Source organism: Cetorhinus maximus, chromosome 5 (genome assembly GCF_964194155.1).
Source record: "Cetorhinus maximus chromosome 5, sCetMax3.hap1.1, whole genome shotgun sequence".
Lineage (NCBI taxonomy): Eukaryota > Metazoa > Chordata > Chondrichthyes > Lamniformes > Cetorhinidae > Cetorhinus > Cetorhinus maximus.
In genome coordinates, this window is record NC_135883.1 from 147657502 (window position 1) to 147684008 (window position 26507).

A 26507-nucleotide genomic window follows, 5' to 3' on the forward strand; every position below is an offset into this window, starting at 1 on the left:
TGGCCGGGGGGCGGGGTGTTGCTCTACAGCTGAGGAGAAGCAGCAGGCTGCCTCTTCAGCTAACAGAGAGTCTGTCTAAAAATGGAGACGCCCTCTCTCCAACTTTTTAAACTTTTAAATAAAAAATAGACTTAGCAGCTGGGCCACCATTGTGGAGGGGTGACCAGGCAGGTAGAGAGGGCCTTGAAGCCTCCCTGGAGCACTGCCACCACTCCAGCTTCCCCCGCCCACCGCCCCAGTCTGCCGCCAAGACGACACCTTCAGGCAGATGGTCCAGCCTCTGACAGCTCAGGCAGCCTTGCAAGCCAACTTGAAAATTTCACTTGGTCTCTGACAATTTGCCTCAACAGGCCTTTAAAAATTCTTAACTGGTTACCCGCTTGTTGTGGGTGGGTAGCCCTACAACACCCCCTTCCCCATGATGCCTCTGGGAAAATGGCCCAAGGGTGGGATGATGCCAGCAAACGGGCACACCAGCCAGCAATGCAAATTTCCACACCCATCCACCTCCACACTCGCCCCAATCACGGGCTAAAAATCCAGTTGCTGGTGGCTGACAGAGGCATAAACTCATCAAAGTATTGCAAACAGCCGATAAATCCACACAAAGTAGTGCTTCTGTTTTCATGCTAGAGAGAGAACACTTTCATCCTGACACCAAGGTCAGAGAGACTGGACACAGTAAAATTCCAATCAGAACAAGTTTGTTTATCACCAAGTGGACAATAGCCTCTTGCCAATTATTAAGTTTCAGAGTTTTACAGCATCTGGCACTCACACCTCGGGCAACATAGTAGCAGCAACAATACAAACCCTAGGTTTCAGTAAATTGTAGAATCAAAGGGTGAATATGCAGGATTCTCAGCCTGTTATCCAGACATGATAATGGTTTGAATTGGAGCCAAATCACATTTAAGAAGCCAGGCCTTTGCCATTAAAGGTGTTGGGGGATCTTTCTTTCAAACACTGATTTGCAGAGTTCATCAATAGGGGAGAAATTCTGCCAGAAACCCCAATGGAGCACAGGGAGTGGTAATGGAGATACAGGGACTACACTGACCTTCTTTGGAAAGAGAATGATGGTGTAGAGAAGGACCTGGTTCACTTCTATCAACAGAGCATCATCCAGGTGACAGACTGGATGACTACTTGCGGTAATCAGGAACGACGGGTATCAGGACTTGATCAGTAATATTTATCGGCACATTTTCAGAGTTGTGGGTGGATTCTGCATCTAGGTTAAAAACAAGAACAAGTTACAAACAATGACCATGCTCTGTTTTCTGAGTGAGAAAGTTTATGAAATCTCAAATCCACCCACACTAGCGAGAGAAAATCTTCTGAACCGCACTACAAAAAGCTGATTTCCAAGTGCAGGCTATGGGAACATAGGTACGTGGAAGGGTACCGTGCTGAAAATATTGACAGCAGTTCAAAATCCAGCAGCAACTACCCAACACCTGCATAACGGTACAGCTGTGAGAAACAAAAACTGCTGTAGCTACAGGCAAAAGATTACTGAAAGTATTCATAGTTAAACATTCTGGCTGACACAATTGCTGGTGTTTCAGACCTTAAAAGTTCAGGATGCTGTCTGAAGTCAAGGTGAAAATAACAATTGTTAACTGTCTGACTGATGGAAACAAACAAACAAACTCAAAGCCACGTTATCAATAGCAAAAACTTGGATTTACTCTATGCATTTAACATCATATAGGAACCTCGAAGGCACCTCACGGCAACTATGTCAATCAAAAATTTGACACTGGGCCTACTTAGGGCAGTGGACCATAAGCTTATTTAAAGAGACAGGCCAGCATTGTAGGGGAGGAGAGAGAAAGGTGGAGGCACAGATAAATTTAGGGAGGGAATTTCAGAGCTTATAGCTTAAGTAGCTGAAAGTATGGCCGCCAAATTCGGGATGGTCAAGAGGCCAGAGCTGGAGGAGTACGGAGATCTCGGAGGGTTGTTGGGTTGGAAGGGAGATAGGGAGGGGTTAGGTCATGTAGGAATTTATAGGCTGAGAATTTTAAAATCCAGATGTTGCTGGACCAGGAGCCAGTATAGACTGGTGAGCAGAGGGCTGCTACCCAAGTTTACACAGCGTGAAAGATGGGAGGCTGGCCAGGAGAGCATCAAGATGGGCAAGGTGGAAGGTAACTAAAGCATGGACGAGTGTTTCAGCAGCAGATGGGCTGAGGCGGGGCGGAGAGGGGTGATGTTATGGAGGTGGAAGCAGACGGTTAGCAGTAGACAGGATATCGGCTCAGTAGCTCAGGGTAAATATCACAAAAGAAAAATGCACAATCCTGAAAGAGTACAGAAAAAAGACCAAGAAAACAGGAGCAAAATGTAAAAATAGAAAAACATTTAGTTAAGTTGTGTTGTGGTTTAAAGAAACTCACCAGAAAGGAGTAAAATGTCACCCATGAGCAGAAGCTGAAAACAAAGTAGAATAGGGAGAGCTGTGTATAGACTGCAGGGCATCTATGAACTGGAAGTATCATCACATGTTGCAGTCATCAGTTCGAATACCAACATGTGACTCCTCAGGGTAAGGGGGAAGTGTAAAACTGGGAATAATAAAAATTCGCAGGATTGGAGTGTACGAAAAAAGCACAGAAAAGTACCCAGGGTGCAGAGAGGAGAAGAAATTGCAGAAAAAGTCTAAAAGTAAGGCTCTTCAATAGATATTCCACTAATGGGTTTAAAAATGGTTAGCTGTTATAAAAGAAACTATATTCAAAAATCAATCTCAGTCAACCCCAAGGGATTAGCCGACCTTTCACTTTTTACTTATAAATATTGACAAGTTATTATCTTGATTATGGGTACAACCAATATCCAATGCTGTTTTTGTTCCAGTGGCATTGTGCACATTAAAGCAGAGAGCCGGGTGAGCGCGTGGGCTTTATTTAGAACAGAGAGGGGGTGAGCTTGTGGACTTTATGTAAAACAAATAGCTGGAAGACTTAATTTAAAAAGAGTGCAGAGAGCAGCTGATTGGTGAGTTGGGTTAAAATTAAGGTCTATAGTTGGTGTTTAGATCTCTAGTCTTTATTTTCTCTTTCTTAAAAATAGCTTAAGAATAAGATCGATACTTTTTTTATTCATTCATGGGATGTGGGCTTCACTGGCTGGGCCAGCATTTATTGCCCATCCCTAATTGCCCTTGAGAAGGTGGTGGTGAGCTGCCTTCTTGAACCGCTGCAGTCGATGTGGTGTAGGTATACCCACAGTGCTGTTAGGGAGGGAGTTTCAGGATTTTGACCCAGCGACAGTGAAGGAACTGCAATGTATTTCCAAGTAAGGATGGTGAGTGACTTGGAGGGGAACTTGCAGATGGTGGTGTTCCCATCTACCTGTTGCCCTTGTCCTTCTAGATGGTAGTGCTTGTGGGTTTGGAAGGTGCTGTCTAAGGAGCCTTGGTCAATTCCTGCACTGCATCTTGTAGACGGTACACATTGCTGTTACTGTGCGTTGCTGGTGGAGGGAGTGAATGTCTGTGGATGTAGTGCCAACCAAGCGGGCTGCTTTGTCCTGGAAAGTGTCAAACTTCTTGAGTGCTGTGGGAGCTGCACTCATCTAGGCAAGTGGGGAGTATTCCATCACACTCCTGACTTGTGCCTTGTAGATTGTGGACAGGTTTTGTGGAGTCAGGAGATGTTATTTGTCGCACGATTCCTAGTTCTGACCTGCTCTTGTAGCCACAGTATTTATATGGCTAGTCCAGTTCAGCTTCTGTTCATTGGTAACCCCCAGGACGTTGATAGTGGGGAATTCAGTGATGGTAATGCCATTGAACATCAAGGGGCGATGGTTGGATTCTCTCTTGTTGGAGATGGTCATTGTCTGACACTTGTGTGGCACGAATGTTACTTGTCAGCCCAAGCTTGGATATTGTCAGGTCTTGCTGCATTTGGACATGGACTGCTTCAGTATCTGAGGAGTCGCAAATGGTCAATAACATCCTGCAATCAGCAACGAACATCCCCACTTCTGACCTTATGGTGGAAGGAAGGTTATTGATGAAGCAGCTGAAGATGGTTGGGCCGAGGACACAACCCTGAAGAACTCCTGTGGCGATGTCCTGGAGCTGAGATGACTGACCTCCAACAACCACAACCATCTTCCTTTAGGCTAGGTATGACTCCAAACAGCAGAGAGTTTTCCCCCTGATTCCAATTGACTCCAGTTTTGCAAGGGCTCCTTGATGCTATACTCTGTCAAATGCGACCTTGATGTCAAGGGCAGTCGGTCTCACCTCACTTCAGGAGTTCAGCTACTTTGTCCATGTTTGAACCAGGGCTGTAATGAGGTCAATGCGTGGCCCTGGCGGAACGCAAACTGAGTGTCAGTGAGCAGGTTATTGCTAAGCAAGCGCCATTTGATAGCACTGTTGATGACCCCTTCCATTACTTTACTGATGATTGAGAGTAGACTGATAATTAGCCTGGTTGGATTTGTCCTGCTTTTTATGCATAGGACATACCTGGGCAATTTTCCACATAGCCGGGTAGATGCCAGTGTTGTAGCTGTACTGGAAGAGCTTGGCTAGGGGCGCGGCAAGTTCTGGAGCACAAGTCTGCAGTACTATTGCCAGAACATTATCAGGGCCCATAGCCTTTGCAGTATCCAATGTCTTCGGCTGTTTCTTGATGTTTGATGGAGTGAATCGGATTGGCTGAAGACTGGCATCTGTGATGCTGGGGACCTCCGGAGGACGCCAAAATGGATCATCCACTCGGCACTTCTGGCTGAAGATTGTAGCAAATGCTTCAGCCTTATCTTTTGCACTTATGTGCTGGGCTTCTCCACCATTGAGGATGGGGATAGTTGTGGAGCCTCATCCTCCAGTGAGTTGTTTAATTGTCCACCACCATTCACAACTGGATGTGGCAGGACTGCAGAGCTTAGATCTGATCCGTTGGTTGTGGGATCACGTAGCTCTGTCTTTCACTTGCTGCTTCTGCTGTTTGGCACACAAGTAGTCCTGTGTTGTAGCTTCACCAGGTTGACAACTCATTTTTAGTATGCCTGGTGCTGCTCCTGGCATTCCCTCCTGCACTCTTCATTGAACCAGGGTTAATCCCCTGGCTTGATGGTAATGGTGGAGTGGGGGATATGCCAGGCCATGAGGTTACAGATTGTGGTTGTATACAATTCTGCTGCTGCTGATGGCCTACAGTGCCTCATGGATGCCCAGTCTTGAGTTGCTAGATCTGTTCGAAATCTATCCCAATTAGCATGGTGGTAGTGTCACACAACATAATGGAGGATAGCCTCAATGTGAAGGTGGGACTTTGTCTCCATGATGACTGTGCGGTGGTAACTCATACTGATACTGTCATGGACAGATGTATCTGTGGCAGGTAGGTTGGTGAGGATGAGGTCAAGTATGTTTTTCCCTCTTGTTTGTTCCCTCACCACCTGCTGCAGGCCCAGTCTAGCAGCTATGTCATTTAGGACTCAGCCAGCTTGGTCAGTAGTGGTGCTACTGAGCCACTCTTGGTGATGGACATTGAAGTCTCCCACCCAGAGTACATTCTGCACCCTTGCCACCCTCAGTGCTTCCTCCAAGTGATGTTCAACATGGAGCAGCACTGATTCATCAGCTGAGGGAGGGCGGTACGTGGTAATCAGCAGGAGGTTTCCTTGCCCATATCCTCCCGACTGTATACGACTGTGGGACAGGACATACCAGGGATGGTGATGGTGGTGTCTGGGGCATTATCTGTAAGGTATGATTCCGTGAGGATGACTATGCCAAGCTGTTGCTTGACTAGTCTGTGAGACAGCTCTCCCAATTTTGGCACTAGCCCCCAGATGTTAGTAAGGAGGACTTTGCAGGGTTGGCAGGGCTGAGATTGCCATTGTCATTTCCGGTGCCTAGGTCGACTTTGTAGCGGTTTGATACAACTGAGTGGTTTGCTAGGCCATTTCAGAGGGCATTTAAGAGTCAACCACATTGCTGTGGGTCTGGAGTCATGTGTAGGCCAGACCAGGTGAGGACAACAGGTTTCCTTCCCTCAGGGACATTAGTGAACCAGATGGATTTTTACAACAATCAACAATGGTTTCATGGTCATCATCGGAATTTTAATTACAGATTTTTATTGAATTCAAATACCAGTAGCCAAAGTAAAGATGGTTTTTTGTGCATAACCTGGGAACACTGCACATGTACATGACTACCAAGGCATTTGAAGGCCCAAGACAGAGAGTTGGGACCCACCTGGCTCATAATCTGTGATGTGAAAGCCAAAAGTTTCTTCAGTTAAAAAAAATTAAAGAAATCTGCAAAATATAACTTTCTCCTCCTTCTGATGGTTGTTTACATTTTTTCAAATTCATTCTCAGGATGTGAGCACCATTGGCTTTTATTGCCCATCCATAGTTGCCCTGATTGTGTTTGATACAACTTGATTCTGTTAGGGCAGTTATAAGGCAACCACATTGACATGGGAACTGGAGTCACACATAGCCCATACCAGGTTAGAAAAAAAACCAACAGGTTTCCTTCCCGAAAGGGCATTAGTCAAAAGTTTTTTTTTTAAGAAAACTACACTATAACAGCTTTTCAATTCCAGTGAATTTAAATCCTCAGCCATGGTGAGACTTCAATTTGTATCCTCAGGATTATTAACCTAGGAACTATGGATAACTAGTTCAGTAACATTACCACTATGCCACTGTGCCAGGGCTTATGTGGAGTAAAGATGGTGAATACAAATGGACAGTAAATGTTGCACAACCTTGCGTTTAGAAGACATTAAAAAAAAAATCGAACAAGGTAACATTTCTCCCACCCATCAAGTATGTATTTTCCTGAAATCATGTACACATCACACCTCTGTGGTCTCTACCTCATCTCTTCAGAAAAGCTAACCAACTCTGCCAGCTTTCCGTCCCATAAGACAAGGTTTGTGCTGTGGTGGTCAACTCTGTGTTAAGCATGAGGAGCCCCCACTCTGGCATGGCAGTCTCTGCCGCATTCACTGCAGAGGAAGACAGTGGGCTGAGAAAGTACATGATTACCTGGCCTCTATTTTCTCTGGGCCCTCTTCTCAGCCAGCTGAGCTTTTCACTTCTGCTCAGCTCTTCCGATGCCCTTCCAAACAGTTAGCTTCCAGAGGTCATGGTCGTCAGCCAGTTGTCAGTGTCAACGTCCATCATCTTCATATCTGGCTTGTAGGTGTCCTTGTAGTGGAGGTATGGAAGCAAAGGAGGTCGTGAAGCAGTGGCCATTTCACCGTCCAGAAGGTCTTCGGATATACGGCTGTCATCCATTCGATGAACATGGTCGAGCCAGCGCAGATGTCATTGGCTTAACAATGAGTGTATGAAGATGGAATTAGCAAGCTCCAGGACCTCTTAGTCAGTGACCTTGCCCTGCCAAGAGATGCCAAGGATATGTCTGGGACAGTGACTGTGGAAACTGTTCAGCCTTTTCTCCTGCCTAGCATCTGTTGTCCAGGTCTCATTACTGTAGAGGAGTGCGCTGAGGACACAGCTTGGTACACTCGCAGTTTGGTGTTCTCAGCCAGGTTGCTGTTGTTCCACACTCTCTTACCCAGCTTGGACATGACAGCTGCAAATTTTGCAATGTGTGCACTGACTTCAGCATCAAGTCACAAGTTATTGCTGATTGTTAAGCCTAGATATGTGAAGCTATCAACAACCAATCTGCGCTCCACAATCACCAGCAAATTGTAACTTGATGCTGAAATCAACATATGCATCAAAAATCAAACCACTAATATAGCAATACAATAATACAGGGTGTTAGTTGGAAATCACAATCAATGTGCTTTATTCTGACTCGTTGCATTGCCATTATCCTAGCAATGCAGGGGCTATTCTTTCCATGGAGTAATTGTATACTGTAACTATGTTCAATAACAGAAAATTAAGCACCGTTACTCTGATCCTAGTACAATTCGGCATACCTGCTAAGCTGCAGGTGGCCCGTATATGCAATGAAATTCTGGTAGGGTTATTCAACACTCAAGTGGGCTGTTTGACAGCTTGGCAAGACCAGTTTTACAACGTTTGAGTTGCACTGGGCTGGAAACTCTTTCGAGTTACCAACAGTCACAGATTGCAACTTCTTTCGAGTACAATCACAGTTCTTGGTTTTCTGGGAGTGGGACACGAACCCACAACCCTCTGATTCAAAGGCGAGGGTGCTATGAACTGAGCCACAGCTGACATCTCTTGCACTGGGCTGGAAGGGGAACAGCTAATTAGGCATTCATTAGCGCTCATTATCTGTGGGAGGTGAAGGTTATACAGAGGGTGTTGACAGGACATCAGTCCATTCAGTAGTTAACCATGGGATGCTTTCATCCTGGGGAAGAGGGTGTGCACAGGGATGGGTGGTGGGGGATTGTTGGAACACAGAGAGGAAGATAGGCATGTGGTAAGTGGAACCAACACCTCTTGGTAGTTTCCTGGCACCAAGCATACTCCCACAGCTTCTATACCCACATTCAGCATGGCACATGGTAAGTTAAAACATTGGTTTTAGCTGACATTTGCAATGTCTTGCCAATAGGAACAGAACCTCAGCAAGATTACACATGATGCATTGGAGGATTCTTAATCATTGGTAGTGGACTGTTGGTTTTGTGGTTCAATCTAGAGCATTAGTAAGGCTAACCATGCCTTTAGTAATCCCCAAGGCCTCTACGCAAAGAGTCGAGATGAGAGTCTCTTAAAGGTTGGTTCAAGATTGCCGCAGTTGTATTTTGCATGGCTAGTCAAGTGACAGCAATATAAACTGGGGAATTTCCCTCAATTGTGACTCATTGTTTATTTGCAACAGAAAAGAATTCCCACGGCTCAACTGGAAAAGCCTTTATTTCTGTGACTTCCCATGTACCTGTTCTAAATTTTCTTTAAAGGTTTAGAAGTTGGTGCCAGAAACTCCCACAGTAAATTTTTACCCTGCATGTAGAACAGTTGATCAGATTTCCATCAGAAATACATTAACTATGTAGGAAGAGATCAGCTACATTAAAGAAATGCAAAATTCACAATACATTAAATTGTATAGAATATACAGCACAGAAAGAAGGCATTCCTCCCACCTTTTCTCATTTAAATCTACCGTCATCACCATCCATGTCCCTTCTCCTTCAAAGAGTAGCCTAGCTTTCCCTTAAATGCATCCAAGTACTATTCGCTTCCACTACTCCCTGTGGTAGCAAGAACATATTATCACCACTCTTTAGGTGAAATCTTCATTATCCACCATAATGTAGAACCTCTCCCTTCCAAGCAAAGGATAATGGGATAAGATTCTGGGGGTGCTTGATTTAATAGATGTTGACAGGCTGTTTCCCCTGCCTGGATATTCCAGAATTAGGGATCATTGTCTCAGAATAAGGGGTTAGCCATTTCAGTCTCTTCACTCAGAGGATTGTGAATCTTTAGAATTGTCTGCCTCAGAGGGCTGCAGATGCTTAGTTGCTGAGTATATCCAAGGTTGAGGCTGAGAATCAGCCGTGATCTTATCGAATGCTGGAGCAGGCTCAAGAGGTCATATGGTCCACTCCTGCTCCTATTCATTATGTTCCTGTATTTCTTCCTTTGGAACGTAACCAAGTTTTGGTCTTGCATGGTTGGTTGCAACAATACCCAAAAAACAGAAATGAAGACCAGCACACAGCAAATCACAAAGGAACATCATTGAATTTTACTCATCCAGAAAAGGAAATTCATTATAAAAAATGGGTAAAACTGTACAAGTGAAGCAACATGCCGGCCGTGGCTCAGTGGGGTTGAAGTCACAGTTCAGGGACTTGAATACAAAATACAGGCAGACACTCCATTGTAGCACAGAGGAAGTGCTGCACTGTTAATGATACTATCTTCCAAAAGAGACAATCAAAGCCCCAGGTGGGATGCAAATCCTCCCATAGCGCTATTTCAAACAAGAGTGCTCCCCACGGTCCTGGCCAATATTTATCTCTCAAACAATATCATTAATGGGAAGTGGGTGGCATAGTGGTAACATCATGGAACTTGTAATCCAGAGGCCCAGGATAATGCTCTGGGGACAGAGGTTCAATTCCCACCAAGGCAGCTGGTAGAACTTCAATTAATTATAAAATTTGAAAAATGTCACTGATTGTAGTAAAAACCCATCTGCTTCACTAATAACATGGTCTGGCCTACAAGCGCCTCTGGAGCCACAGCAATGTGGTTGATTCTTAAATGTCCTCTGAAATGTCGAGCAAGCCACTCAGCTTAAGGGCTATTAGGGATGGGAAACAAATGCTGTCCTTGCCAGTGACACCAACATCCCATGAAAGAATTTTGAAAAAGCCCATTATGACAGTGATGGCTCCATGAAAGCTGTCCCATTAGTCCTGCTCCCCTGCTCATTCCCCATAGCCTTGCAAAGTTTTCCTTTTCGAGTATATTTAAAATTCTCTACTGAAAACAGCGAAGATGAAAGTTGTTGAGTTTCCTTTCTTGACAGCTGTGAGTTATCCATGTTTCACAACCATACAACAAGGGACTGAGAACACCAGCCTCATAAACTAGCATCATAGTTGTAAGGGTCAGCTTAAAGTTATCCCCTGCACATTTTGTGGGTGAGCCAAAGGTGATAGCATCTTTCACTATGCGTGTATCGAGTTCTGCATCAAGAGGCAGATTGTCTGTCACTGTGGATTCAAGGTAGCAGAATTTGCTAACCACTTCCAGTGAGGTATTATTTAGTGTGATCAAGGATGGAGATGTGACACTCTGTCCCGTAACCATGGTTTTAATCATGCTTATAGTCGGGGAAAACAAGTTATAGGCATTGGAGAGACAATCCCTGATTCTTTGTAGTTGAGTTTCTATGAGAGCGTCTAGCACAGCATCACCAATGTAAAGCAATTCTCTTGTCAAGAGGTGCTGTATTTTTGTCTTCATTTTCAGTCTGGACAGATTGTAGAAAACATGAAACTAACAGCTAGAACCCGGACAGATCCCCCAGTATTGATCTAGGCACCAGAAACGACGACGGCAAACCCAGCCAAGATAACCCTCCTTAAGGATATCTGGGGGCTTGTGTCAAAATTGGGAGAGCTGTGTCACAGGTTAGTCAAGCAATAGCCTGACAGTCATACTCACAGAATGACACCCAAGAGACAATATCCTGACACCACTGTCACCATCCCTGGTCATGTCCTGTCCCACTGACAGGACAGACCCACCAGGGGTGGCGGCACAGTGGTATATAGTCGGGAGGGAGATGCTCTGGGAGTTCTCAACATCGACTCTGGATCCCATGAAGTCTTATGGCATCAGGTCAAATATGGAAAAGGAAACCTCCTGCTGATTATCAACTACCACCTATGCCCAGCTGATGAATCTGTAATCCTCATGTTGAACAGCACTTCAAGAAAGCACTGAGGGCAGTAAGTGCACAGAATGTGCTCTGGGTGATGGACTTCAATTTCCATCAACAAGAGTGACTCGGTAACACCAGTACAGACCGAGCTGGCCAAGTCCTAAAGGATATATCTGTTAAACTGGATCTGTGGCAGGTGGTGAGGGAAACAAGAGGGAAAAACCTACTTGACTTTGTCCTCAACAATCTACCTGTTGCAGATGCATCTGTCCATGATAGTATCAGTAGGAGTGACCACCGCACAGTCCTTGTGGAGATGAAGTCCCTTTTCACATTGAGGATACCCTCCATCGTGTTGTGTGGCACTACCACCGTGGTAATGGGATAGATTTCAGAACAGATCTAGTAATTCAAAACTGGGCAAACATGAGGTGCTGTGGGCCATCAGAAGCAGCAGAATTGTCCTCAACCACAATCAGTAACCTCATGGCCTGACATATCCCCCACTCTACCATTACCACCAAGCCTGGGGATCAACCCTGGTTCAATAAAGAATGCAGGAGGGCATGTCAGGAGAGGCACCAGGCATACCGAAAAATGAGACGTCAACCTGGTGAAGCTACAACACAGGTCTACTTGCGTGCCAAACAGCATAAGCGATAAGTGAGAGAGAGAGAGCTAAATGACCCCACAGCCAACGGATCAGATTGAAACTCTGCAGCCCTGTCACAACCAGCTGTGAATGGTGGTGGACAATTAAACAACTCACTGGAGGAAGAGCTTCCATGAATATCCCCTTCCTCAATGATGGGGGAGCCCAGCACATCAGTGCAAAAGATTTTGCTGAAGCATTTGTAACAATCTTCAGCCAGAAGTGCTGAGTGGATGATCCATCCAAGGTGCCCAACATCAGAGATGCCAGTCTTCAGCCAATTCGATTCACCCCGTGTGATATTAAGAAATGGACAAATGCACTGGATGGGCTCTAACAATATTACGGCAATAGTACCGAAGATATGTGCTCCAGAATTAGCTGCGCCCTAGCCAACCTGTTCCAGTACAGATACAACACTGGCATCTATCCAGCATTGTGGGAAACTGCCTAGGTATGACCTGTCCACAAAAACCAGGACAAATCTAACCAACTAGTTACCACCCCATCAGTCTACTCTCAAACATCAACAAAGTGATGGAAGGGGTCGTCAACAGTGTTATCAAGCAGCACGTACTCAGCAATAACCTGCTCACTGATGCTCAGTTTGGGTTCCGCCAGGGCCAGTCAGCTCCTGACCTCATTACAGCCTTGGTTCAAACATGGACAAAAGAGCTGAACTCCTGAGGTGAGGTACGAGTGACTGCCCTTGACATCAAGGCAGCATTTGACTGAGTGTGGCATCAAGGAGCCCTAGCAAAACTGGAGTCAATGGGAATCAGGGGGAAAACTCTCCACTGGTTGGAGTCAGACCTAGCACAAAGGAAGATGGTTGTGGTTATTGGAGGTCAATCATCTCAGTGCCAGGACATCAGGTAGTGTCTCCGAGGCCAACTATCTTCAGCTCTTCATCAGTGACCTTTCCTCCATCATAAGGTCAGAAGTGGGGATGTTCGCTGATGATTGCACAATGTTCAGCACCAGTTGCGACTCCTCAGATACTGAAGCAGTCCATGTCCAAATGCAGCAAGACCTGGACAATATCCACCCTTGAACTGATAAGTGGTAAGAAACTATTTGTTAATTCATTCATGGGATGTGGGCATCGCTGCTAGGCTAGCTTTATTTCCCACCCCTAATTGCCCTTCAGAAGGTGATGGTGAGCTGCCTTCTTGAACCATTGCACTCCACATGATGTAGGTACACCCACAGTGCTGTTAGGGAGGGAGTTCCAGGATTTTGAACCAGCAACAGTGAAGGAACAGCAATATAGTTCCAAGTCAAAATGATGAGTGGCTTGGAGGGGAACTTCCAGATGGTGGTGTTCCCATGTGTCTGCTGCCCTTGTCCTTCTGGATGGTAGTGGTTGTGGGTTTGGAAGGTTCTGTCTATGGACCCTTGGTGAGTTTCTGCAGTACATCTTGGAGATGGTACACACTGCTGCTACTGTGCAAAGGTGGTGAAGGGATTGAATGTTTGTGGATGGGGTGCCAATCAAGCAGCTGCTTTGTCCTGGATGGTGTCAAGCTTCTTAAACCTTGTTGGAGCTGCACTCATCCAGACAGAGAGTATTCCATCACACTTCTGACTTGTGCCGTGTAGATGGTGGACAGGCTTTGGGGAGTCAGGATTGAAGCTACTTATTGCAGGATTCTGAATCTCTGACTTGCTCTTGCAGCCACTGAATTTAGATAGCTAGTCCAGTTCAGTTTCTGGTCAATAGTAACCCCCAGGTTGTTGATAGTGGGGGATTCAGCAATGATAATGCCATTGAATGTCAAGGGGCGATGGTTAGATTCTCTCTTGTTGGAAATGGTCATTGCCTGGCACTTGTGTGGCACGAATGTTACTTGCCACTTGTCAGCCCAAGCCTGGGTATTGTCCAGGTCTTGTTGCATTTGGACATGGACTGCTTCGGTATCTGAGGAGTCATGAATGCAATCATCAGGTAACATCCCTTCTGAATGATAGACGTAAGGTCAGTGATGAAGCAGCTGAAGCTGGCTGGACATAGGACACGACCCTGAGGAACTCCTGCAGTGATGTCCTGGGGCTGAGATGACTGACCTACAACAAGCACAATCATCTTCCTTTACGCTAGTTATGCCTCCAACTAGTGGAGTGGCTTCCCCCTGATTCCCATTGACTCCAGTTTTGCCAGGGCTCCTTGATGCCACACTTGGTCAAATGTTGCCTTGATGTCAAGGGGAGTCACTCTCACTTCACCTCTGGACTTCAGCTCTTTTGTCCATGTTTGAACTAAGACTGTAATCAGGTCAGGAGTTGGCAGAACCCAAACTGAGCGTGAGCTCAGTGAGCTGGTTATTGCTTAGCAAGGTGTCGCTTGATAGTACTATTGATGACCCCTTCCATCATTTTACTGATGATGGAGAGTGGACTGATGGGGCAGTAATTGGCTGTGTTGGATTTGTCCTGCTTTTCGTGTAAAGGACGCACCTGGGCAATCTTCCACATTGTCAGGGAGATGGCAGCATTGTAGCTGTACTGGAACAGCTTGGCTTGGGGTGCAGCAAGTTCTGGAGTACAAGTCTTCAGTATGATTACCGGAATATTGTCAGGGCCCATAGCTTTTGCAGTATCCAGTGCCTTCAGCCATTCCTTGATATTGCGAGGAGTGAATCAAATTGGCTGAAGACTGGCATCTGTGCTGGGGAGCGCAAGGAGGCCGAGATGGATCATCCACTCAGCAATTCTGGCTGGAGATGGACGTGCTGGGCTCCCCCATCATTCAGGATAGGGATATTTGTGGAGCATCCTCCTCCAGTGAGTTGTTTAATTGTCCACCACTATTCATAACTGGATGTAGAAGGACTGCAGAGCTTAGACCAGATCCATTGGCTGTGGAATTGCTTAGCTCTGTCTATCACTTACCTCATATGCTTTTAGGCATACAAGTTGTCCTGTGTTGTAACTTTACGAGGTTCACACCTCATTTTTAGGTATGCCTTGTGCTGCTCCCGGCAAGCTCTCCTGTACTCTTCATTGAACCAGGGTTTATCCCCTGGCTTGGTGGTAATGGCAGATTGGGGCATATCCAAGGCCATGATATTACAGATTGTGGTTAAGCACAATTCTGCTGCTGCTGATGGCCCACAGCACCTCATGGATGCTCAGTTTTCAATTACTAGATCTGTTCAAAATCTATCCCATTCTGCACGGTGGTAGTGCCTCACAATATGATGGAGGGTATCTTCAACGTGAAGACGGGACTTCGCCTCCACAAGGGCAGTGCGGTGGTCACTCCCACCGATACTGTCATGGACAGATACATCTGTGGCAGGCAGGTTGGTGAGGATGAAATCAAGTATGTTCTCCCTCTTGCTGGTTTCCTCACCAGCTGCCACACTCCCAGTCTAGCTGCTATGCCCTTTAGGACATGGTCAGCTCGGTTGGTAGTGGTGTTACTGAGCCACTCTTGGTGATGGACATTGAAATCCCCCACCCAGAGTACATTTTTAAAAATTCATTCATGGGATGTGGACTTCGCTGGTTGGGCCAGCATTTGCTGCCCATCCCTAGTTACCCTTGAGAAGGTGGTGGTGAGCTGCCTTCTTGAACTTCTTCAGTCCATGTGGAGTAGGTACACCCACAGTGCTGTTAGGAAGGGTGTCCCAGGGCTTTGACCCAGTGACAGTGAAGGAACGGTGATACATTTCCAAGTCAGGATGGTGAGTGGCTTACAGGGGAACTTGCAGGTGGTGGTGTTCCCATCTATCTGCTGCCCTTGCCCTTCCAGATGGTAAAGGTCATGGGTTTAGAAGTTGCCGTCTAGGGAGCCCTGGTGAATTCCTGCAGTGCATCTTGTAGATGGTACACACTGTTGCTACTGTGTGTCGGTGGTGGAGGGAGTGAATGTTTGTGGATGTGGTGTCAATCAAGCAGGCTGCTTTGTCCTGGACGGTGTCAAGCCTCTTAAGTCTTGTGGGAGCTGCATTCATCCAGGCAAGTGGAAAGTATCCCATCACACTCTTGACTTGTGCCTTGTGGATGGTAGACAGCCTTTGAAGAGTCAGGAGGTGAGTTACCCATCACAGGATTCCTAGCCTCTGACCTGCTCTTGTAGCCACAGTATTTATAGGGCTAGTCCAGTTCAGTTTCTGGTCAATGGTAACCCCTAGGATATTGATAGTGGGGGATTCAGCGATGGTAATGCCATTGAAGGTCAAGGGGCGATGGTTAGATTCTATCTTGTTGGAGATGGCTCTGCACCCTTGCCACCCTCAGTGCTTCCTCCAAGTGGTGTTCAACATAGAGGAGCACTGATTCATCAGCTGAGGTGGGCAGCATGTGGTAATCAGCAGGAAGTTTCCTTGCCAATGTTTGACCTGATGCTATGAGACTTCATGGGATCCGGAGTTGATGTTGAGGATTCCCAGGGCAATTCCCTCCCGACTGTATCCCACTGTGCTGCCACCTCTGCTGGGTCTGTGCTGCCGGTGGGACAGGACATACCCAGCAAGGGTTTGGTGGTGTCTGGGACATTATCTGGAACATATAATTCTGTGAGTGTGACTATTTCAGGCTGTTGCTTGACTAGTCTGTGAGACAGTTCTCCCAATTTTGGCACAAGCCCCAGATGTTAGTAAGGAGGACTTTGTGCCTCACAAATGACAATTTCCAACAAGAGAGAATCCAACCATCTCCTCTTGACATTCAATGGCATTACCATTGCTGAATCCCCAACTATCAACATCCTCTTGGTTACCATTGGCTGGAAACAATATTTATATGGACCAGCCATATAAATACTGTGGCAACAATAGAAAGTCAGAGGCTGGGAATTCTGCAGAGAATAACTCACCTCCTGACTCCACAAACCCTGTCCTCCATCTGCAAGGCACAAGTCAGGAGTGTGATGGAATACTCTCTACGTGTCTGTATGAGTGCAGCTCCAACACTAAAGAAGCTCATGCCATCCAGGTCAAAGCAGCTGGCTTGACTGGCAACCCATCCACCCCTCCACCACCGATGCACAGTGGCAGCAGTGTGGACCATCTACAAAATTCTCTGCAGTAACTCACCAGACTCCTTCGACAGCACCTTTCAAACCTGTGACCTTTACTACCTAGAAGGACAGAGGCTGCAGATGTATGGGAACACCACCATCTCAAGTTCCCCTCCAAGCCGCACACTATCCGGACTTGGAAATATATTGCCGTTCCTTCACTGCTGCTGGGCCAAAATCCTGGAACTCCTTCCCTAACAGCACTGTGGGTGTTCTGCACCACAAGGACTGAAACAGTTCAAGAAGGCAGCTCACCACCAGCTTCTCAAGGGCAATTAGGGATGGACATTAAAAACGCTGGCGTAGCCAACGACATCCACATCCCATGAAAGAATAAAATAAAATTTTGAAAGATTATCATTGATCACATTGCTGTTTGTAGGAGCTTGCTGTGTGCTAATTGACTGCTGCTGTTCCTACATTACGACAGTGATTACACTTCAAAAGTACTTCCCATTTGCTGTAAAGCGCTTTAGTTTTACAGGTCACAGGTTCATCCTTTGTCCTGAAAACATTCCAGTTAAGTGGAAAACAAAAAATACAGGTTCCACTACATGCAAATTTGTTAGAATTTAGACACCAGAATAATACTGTAAAAAAACGCTGCCCATTTTTTAGTACATGAATACAATTACACTTATTACTTGATCGAACTTAAAGTAACATTTCTGCTGTTGTAACAGCAAAAATCAATTACGATTTCTTTAAAGAAGAAGGGAAGTCTGGAAGTGAAGTTTTTTTGAAGTGCAGTTACTGTTATAATATAGGCAAGCACATCAGCCATCTTACACACAACCAGGTCAAACAGCAGTGAGCTAACTGATCAGATAATATGTAATTGATGGTGTTGGATAAGGAATAGAAACCGGGTAGGATCTAGGAGAACTTTCCTGGTTAGGTTCTGTAAAGACTGTACATGCCAGCCAAGCCCACTTGTCAACATTGAAATGGGTCCTTCGTGCTTGGTCAATGATTTTGAATGCACACACTGCCGAGCAGAACGGATGACCCAGTTACCCCAAGACGTTTAAAAGTGTAATGAAAATCCAAAAACATGCAGATTTGCAAATAGTCTTTCGGCTACAAGTTGCAGTTTTTCATATGGGATATTCGAAAATAGAAATTATATTTTCCTCTGCATGACGTTCTGCATTCATTACAAGTCTAACAATTCTAACTGAGGCAATTTCACAACTGATGAACCAGCTCTGTATTTAGATCACTGGAATGGGGCTTGAATATTATCACTGAGCTAAGTGTAACATCAATTAGTTGGGGATGTACAATCAATTGAGAAAAGCATCATTAGGTGAACATGAAGCTGGTGATACTTAAAAGCAATGAGATAGGAGTTTAAAAAGTATAGGGGGGAATTACATTTTGTTCACAAGACATTGTTGAGGCAATACGATTGGTTGCTGTCTTGTAATTTGCTTGGTCCAGGGAAGAGAATAAGATATGTCGGTTAATTATAGGCGGGCTACTCCATCAGCTCTGGGCAAACTCATATAATCTCCATTTCGCAATAGATTAGGAAGTATTTAGAAATGCATAGGTTAATCAGTAAAGCAATGGAACGGATCATCAACATCGCAATCAAGTGGCACTTGCTTAGCAATAACCTGCTCACTAACGCCCAGTTTGGGTTCCGCCAGGGCCACTCAGCTTCTGGCCTCATTCAGCCTTGGTTCAAACATGGGCAAAAGAGCTGAACTCTCGAGGTGAGGTGAGAGTGACTGCCCTTGACAACAAGACTGCATTTGACCAAGCGTGGCATCAAGGAGCCCTAGCAAAACTGGAGTCAATGGGAATTATACCTAGCACAAAGGAAGATGGCTGTTGTTGTTGGAGGTCAGTCAGCTCAGCTCCAGGACATCACTGCAGGAGTTCCTCAGGGTGGTGTCCTCAGCCCAACATCTTCAGCTGCTTCATCAGTGACCTTTCTTCCATCATAAGGTCAGAAGTGGGGATATTTGCTGATGATTGCACCAGTCGCAGCTCCTCAGATACAGAAGCAGTCCATGTCCAAATGCAGCAAGACCTGGACAATATCCAGGCTTGGGCTGACAAGTGGCAAGTAACATTCGTGCCACACAAGTGTTAGGCAAAGACCATCTCCAACAAGAGAGAATCCAATCATCGCCCCTCGATATTCAATGGCATTACCATCTCTGAATCCCCAACTATCAACTTCCTAGGGGTTACCATTGACCAGAAACTGAACTGGACTAGCCATTTAAATACTGTGGCTACAAGAACAGGTCAGAGGCTAAGAACCATGTGACGAGTAACCCACCTCCTGACTCTCCCAAAGCCTGTCCACTATCTACAAGGCACAAGTCAGGAGTGTGATGAAATATTCCCCACTTGCCTAGATGAGTGCAGCTCTCACAACACTCAGGAAGCTTGACACCGTCCAAGACAAAGCAGCCCGCTTGATTGGCACCACATCCACAAACATTCATTCCCTCCACCACCGACGCACAGTAGCAGCAGTGCGTACCATCTACAAGATGCACTGCAGGAATTCACCAAGGCTCCTTCAACAGCACCTTCCAAACCCACGACCACTACCATCTAGAAGGACAAGGGCAGCAGATAGGTGGGAACACAACCACCTGGAAGTTGCCCTCCAAGTCACTCACCACCCTGACTTGGAAATATATCGCCATTCCTTCACTGTCGCTGGGTCAAAATCCTGGTACTCCCTCCCTAACAGCACTGTGGATGTACCTACACCACATTGACTGCAGCAGTTCAAGAAGCTCACCACCACCTTCTCAAAGGCAACTAGGGATGGGCATTAAAAATGCTGGCCCAGCCAGCAAAGCCCACATCCCGTGAATGGATATTAAAAAAAATCGAGAACAAGCAACATACTTCTTTAAGCTCAAGTCATATTTGGTAAAGTGAATAACTTTTTTTGTTGAAGAAATAACTGATAGAAGGTACAAGGCTATGGTTTAATTTAGTTAAGTTGAGCCATCCATTATAGCTTTATGGAAATCTCACTTTGTAGCATTAGTAACATTTTCATACAAAATTCTTTTGTCAATTATTCTTATGAAGGCATTAACTTGTTTAACATGTATAAAAATTCAGGACAGAGGAGCTAACCCTATATATCACTAATATCCCACAGTGCAATTTTTTTTTAATATAAAAAAGGACAGCATTTTAGCTTAAAAAACATCCCCACAACCCCCTCTCAGAGCTATAGTTATTTTGCCATAACAATAGTAAACAAAGATGGGCATCTTAAATGCTGTCATTAGCTTCCAAAAATAACACATTGCTTTCATTTAAATCAGAAGGGAAGATTTTGCAAACCCAAGATTGTAATTTTTTGACTCCTTATTCTGCCTTTCCCACAGATTATTTGAGGTGTGGTCTCCGAGGTTTCTGAAGCTTTTCGCCCAGAAGCCATCTGTTAACCCACGTGGTTGTGAGCTTTTGACCACATTCGTCTCGGAAGAAAAAGGTCAATCTAGAGCATAAGCCACTGACGATCAATCATACATGTATGAAAAGACTGAAGCTTTTCATACCATTTGAACTGCTGCCAGTGTCAGTACTACGGGTCTCTGGTTACAAAACACTTGACTGATTTGGAACTCCTTCAGCGAATTGGAGCAGGCAATGTATGTTATTTGCACTTCTAAGTTCTATGTTTTGAACAATAGCATCCCCTTCAGTCCTGAAAGTGGTACTGCAGCATTGAAACGCTCCTGGATGTAAAAAAAAATCAAGTTTTTAATTTTGAGACTATTTTCATTAAACATTACTAATAGATCAGCCTTGTCAACGATGGCCACATACGAGAATGAATTTAAAGAAAGGAGATGGAGGTCGGGGATAGATTGCAAGACACCAAGATGTGAAGGCAGGGAGAGAGGTCATTAGTGGAGAATGCTTTGGCCATGAATGGATATAGAGTGGAACCAAAAGAGGGCAGGCCTACTGAGGTGGACAACAGAGGAGAGACGTTGGACAAAAGGGTAAGGTCAACCATGTCAAAAACTGCAGAGTGGCACAGGAGGTGATAAAACACCGCTATCACAATCTTAGAGGATGTCATTTAAAGAAAGAAAGGCTTGCATTTATATAGCACTTTTCATGCCCTCAAATGTGTCTTCAAAATGGAGTAGCAGTAAGACGTGAATGCTAGGAAAGGGTTAACAGTATTAAACCACGGAGCTTAGTGAAACAAATTGTTCCTAGCCAGTGACAGGAAACAAGCCATCAAGACCTTAGACCCAGAGGTGGCTTGCTAATTTGCGCTGGCCAATATTTATCACTCAACTAAAACTAAAAACATGTCAACTGGTCATTATCATTTTGTTGTCTGTGGCACCTTACTGTGTAAAAAATTGGCTGCCACATTTTATGCATTATAACAATAACTACAAAAATACTTTATTTTGGGCATCTTGAGGTCATGAAAGGTGCTATATAATTATAAGTTATTTTTACAAGTTTTCTTTCAAAGGGAATCAAAGGTGTAAGTAAGTAAAGTAAGCAACCTGTTATGCCTAGATTCAGGGAGATTCATTGATTGGAGGGCACCAGATGTCCTAAACAGGGTGTCTGAAGTGATTGGCTTCAAAAGGGCTGAATTGTTCTAATATGTGTCACTTAGATTGATCAACAGAATTGAGGTTTCTTTGAAATCAACAGTATATAAATATAGTGTTTTTGACAAGTGAATTTTCAGTCTTCAGTTCTTAGTTTTAATTCTCTTCGCAATTCTTGACATAGACTTTGTAGCGAAAGGTTAAAAGGCACTTTGCCCAGTATAGGCAGGAGGCCATCTAAAAATTCAGAGAAAGTCCATTTGCAAAAGGTTACAGAGGATTTCATGGCTATATATCAGCCAGATACAGGCAGATATAAATGTGCCATTTACTTTAATATGTGCCCCTGAGATTAAGAGTTAAGATGTCAGACAGTCCAAGCACAGCTACCAGTGTGAAAGGTGAATTTATGCAGGAGCAAAGGATTCATGAGGAACAACAATATCTTCACAGACATAAGTTCATCAAACTGACATCTCAGAAGGCTAACATCACCTTCCCCAGAAAGTGAGGAAACAAATTCATCAATGCCAGCTCATGAAACATTGTTAAGTACAAGAATATAAGGTTTGATTTTGGCCCAGTCAAATCCATCCAAACTGCTGCCACTCACTGTACATCGGTGGTGAGGAAGTGAATGTTGAAGGTGGTGGAAGGGGTGTCAATCAAGTAGGCTGCTTTGTCCTACATGGTGTCGTGCTTTTTGAGTGTTGTTGGAGCTGCAGTCATCCAGGCAAGTGGAGAATATTCTATCAAACCCCTTAATTGTGCCTTGAAGATGGTGGACAGGCTTTGGGAAGTCAGAAGGTAAGTTACTCACCACAGAATTCCCAGCCTCTGACCTGCTCTTGTAGCCACAGTATTTATATGGCTAGAGCAGTTCAGTTTCTGGTCAAGATGTTGATAGTGGGGGATTCACTGATGGTACTATCATCGAATGTCAAAGGGAGATGGTTGGATTCTCTCGTGTTGGAGATAAATATTACTTGGCACTTGTATGACGCAGATGTTACTTGCCTAATTACTTAAATTATTCTCACCAGTTTATATTGCTCTCCGACTGTCATCTCGGTTCTAAAGTTATAATCAGCAAACAGTCAATGTGATTTTTGTGACATCACCAAACTCCCTTTATAACCCCTCATTCATTTTATCAGTTATGCCTATCTACTAATTATCTGTAGTATGTGAATACTCAATCTTTAAGTTTAAATGCTGCGGTCCATGAATCTTAAAAACAATTGTTTGTTAATAACTGTTGCCTGTCGCCTTCTTTGATAATTGGCAGGAAGGAGTTAATTCATTCACTCAGCAGCTTGCAATGATCCTGTTGGAATCCAAAATGGTTGATGTGAGAGAGTTCAGCATGCCAGGTGAAGGAACCATTTCCTCTTAGACATAAACTGGGTGGTAAACCCCAGATGGTTCCTTGATGAAGAGTTTAGGTAAGGAGTTAAGGATTCACCTGGTCTCCTTCATGAATATTCTTGTCAGGGTATCAATCCCAGTGTTCTTACAGTGGTGAATGGAGGGCCAAAGACCAGGCGTTTGGGAGTTGAAAGTTCAGTAATAAATGACTTGGGAAATGAGTTTTATCCAAGGTTGGATATGAAAGGGAATGGTGTTGGAAAGGGGTTCGGGAAAGGGAACATAGGACACAGGAGCAAGAGTAGGCTATTCGGCCCCTGGAGCCTGCTCCATCATTCAACTAAATAGCGGCTGATCTTCTACCTCAACCCCATTTTCCTACACTATCCGTTTATCCATTGATATCTTTAACACCTAGAAATCTATCAATCGTGCTGCCCCCTGTTGTTTCTGAACTCCACTCAATCTGATTCAACACCTTGATCTTCCGATCTAAGATCCTCTCTCACTAATGTACTGATCTCATCTTTTATTAAGAGCGCCTACCCCAAACTCGTCTTCCTTTTTGCCTATCCTCCCTAAATATTGAATTTTTTTTTGTTCATTCACCGGATGTGGGCTTCGCTGGCTGGGCCAGCATTTATTGCCCATCCCAAGTTGCCCTTGATGGTGGTGGTGGTGAGCTGCCTTCTTGAAACGCTGCAGTCCATACCCTTGAATAGTCTAAAAGGTATGGAACTGGACGGGCCACCTGGCACCAACCTAGGCACCAGAACCGACAAAGGCAAACTCAGCCCTGTCAACATTGCAAGTCCACCTTACTAACATCTGGGGGCTGGTGCCAAAATTGGGAGAGCTGTCTCACAGACTCATCAAGCAACAGCCTGACAGAGTCATACTCATGGAAACATATCTACAGACAATGTCCCAGACACCATCATCACCATCCCTGGGTATGTCCTGTCCCACCGGCAGTACAGACCCAGCAGGGGTGACGGCACAGTGGTATGCAGCCTGGAGGGGGCTGCCCTGGGAATCCTCAACATCGACTCCGGATCCCATGAAGTCTCATGGTATCAGGTTAAACATGGGCAAGGAAATCTCCTGCTCATTACCATGTACCAACCACATCCCTCAGCTGATGAATCAGTGCTCCTCCATGTCGGACACCACTTGGAGGAAGCACTGAGTGTGGCAAGGACACAGAATGTACTCTGGGTGGGGGACATCAATGTCCATCACCAGGAGTGGCTCGTTAGCACCACTACCGACCAAGCTGGCTGAGTCCTAAATGACATAGCTGCTAGACTGAGTCTGCAGTAGGTGGTGAGGGAACCAACAAGAGGGAAAAACATACTTGACCTCATCCTCACCAACCTGCCCGCCACAGATGCATCTGTCCATGACAATATCGGTAGAAGTGACCACCGCACAGTCATTGTGGAGACAAAGTCCCGACTTCACATTGAGGATACCCTCCATCGTGTTGTGTGGCATTACCATCATGCTAAATGGGATAGACTTCGAACAGATCTAGCAACTCAATAGTGTGTACCATGAGCCGCTGTGGGCGATAGCAGCAGCAGAATTGTACTTGAACACAATCACCTAAAAATGAGGTGTTATCTTGGGGAAGTTACAACACATGACTATTTGCATGCCAAACAGCATAAGCAGCAAGTGATAAACAGAGCTAAGCGATTCTGAAGTCATACGGAGTTGAAATGTTAACTCTGTTTCTCTCTCCACAAATGCTGCCAGACCTGCTGAGTTTTTCCAGAATTTTCTGTTTTTATTTCAGATTTCCAGCAACTGCAGTATTTTGCTGTTATCAATGTGGAAAATTGCCCAGGTATGTCCTGTACACAGAAAGCAGGACAAATGCAACCCAGCCAATTACCGCCCCATCAGTCTGCCCTCGATCATCAGTAAAGTGATGAAAGGGCTCATCAACAGTGCTATCAAGCGGCACTTGCTTAGCAATAACCTGCTCACTGACACTCAGTTTGGGTTCCGCCTGGGCCACTCAGCTCCTGACCTCATTACAGCCTTGGTTTAAACATGGACAAAAGAGCTGAACTCCAGAGGTAAGGTGAGAGTGACTGCCCTTGACATCAAAGCAGCATTTGACCGAGTGTGGCATCAAGGTGCCCTAGCAAAACTGGAGTCAATGGGTATTGGGGGAAAACTCTCCACTGCTTGGAGTCATACCTAGCACAAAGCAAGATGAGTGTGGACGTTGGAGGTCAACCATCTTAGTTCCAGGACATCACTGCAGGAGTTCCTCGGAGTAGTGTCCTAGGCCCAACTATCCTCAACTGCTTCATCAATGACCTTCCTTCCATCATAAGGTCAGAGGTGGGGACGTTCGCTGATGATTGCACAACGTTCAAAGCCAATCACCATCTTGACTTGGAAATATATCACCGTTCCTTCACTGTCGTTGAGTGAAAATCCTGGAACTTCCTCCATAGCAGCACTATGGGTGTACCTGCACCACGAGGACTGCAGTGGTTCAAGAAGGCAGCTCACCACCACCTTCTCAAGGACAGTTAGGAATGGGCAATAAATGCTGGCCCAGCCAGCGACATCCAAACCCCATGAATGAATAATAAAAGAAAACCCAGTTCCCAGCCTTGGTCACCCTGCAGCCATGTTTCCATAATGGCAATTAGGTCATAGCCATTTCCTTCTATTTGTGCAATTGATTTATCTACCTTGTTGCAAATGCTACGCGCATTCAGATAGAGTGCCTTTAATTTTGCCTTAACATTTTATGTATTTTGACCCAATTTGATGCTGGCCTTTGTTTCTGCTGCTTTCCAATTTCGCTTACTACTTTTCTTCCAACCATTAATAGCTTTGTTTCTGTCCTATCTGAATTCTCGCTCAAGTTTCCATCCCCTATCAAGCTAGTTTAAACCCTCCCAACATCACTAGCAAATCTCTCTGTGAGGATATTGGTCTCAGTCATGCCAAGTGTAGCCTGTCCTCCTTGTACAGGTCCCACATGCCCCAGAACCATCCTAATGCCTCAAATCTAAAGCCCTCCCTCCTTTTTTTAAATATGTTCATGGAATGTAGGCATTGCTGGCTAGGCCAGCATTTATTGCCCATCCCTAATTGCCCTTGAGAAGGTGGCGGTGAGCTGCCTTCTGAAACTATTCCCTCTGGAGGAATAGTTCCGGAGGAATCCAGAAAAGAGGGCACAATCTTCAAATTTGGGCTAGGCTATTTATGAATGAAATCAAGATTCACTTTTTGAAACCAAAGACAGTGAAAATGTGGAATTCTCTCCCCAAAGGGCTGGGTCAATCAAAATTTTCACAGTTGAGATCAACAGATTTCTATTAAGTAAGGATGTCAAGGGTTGCAGAGCAAAGTCAGATAAATAGAGTTCCAGCACAGATCAGCCATGAGCTAACTGGATAGATCAAGGGGCTGAATGGCCTACTCCAGTTCTTATGCTCCTAACCCTTTGCCCAAAGTTGAATATCTCAAAGTTGGCATGAATAAGTCAATAATCTCTGCCTCCAC

The 26507-nt window shown here is 45.1% G+C and overlaps 1 long non-coding RNA gene across 9 annotated transcripts in view; it reads right to left on the bottom strand.

The window, feature by feature from the left end:
• LOC144681001 (uncharacterized) overlaps positions 1-26507 on the bottom strand; it is a 585681-nt gene that overhangs the window by 390318 nt on the left and 168856 nt on the right. For all 9 annotated transcript variants that reach the window (XR_013576664.1, XR_013576666.1, XR_013576663.1 and 6 more), the window contains exon 3: positions 1061-1234. This is a non-coding gene — a long non-coding RNA (uncharacterized LOC144681001). The remainder of the gene's footprint in view (positions 1-1060; positions 1235-26507) is intronic.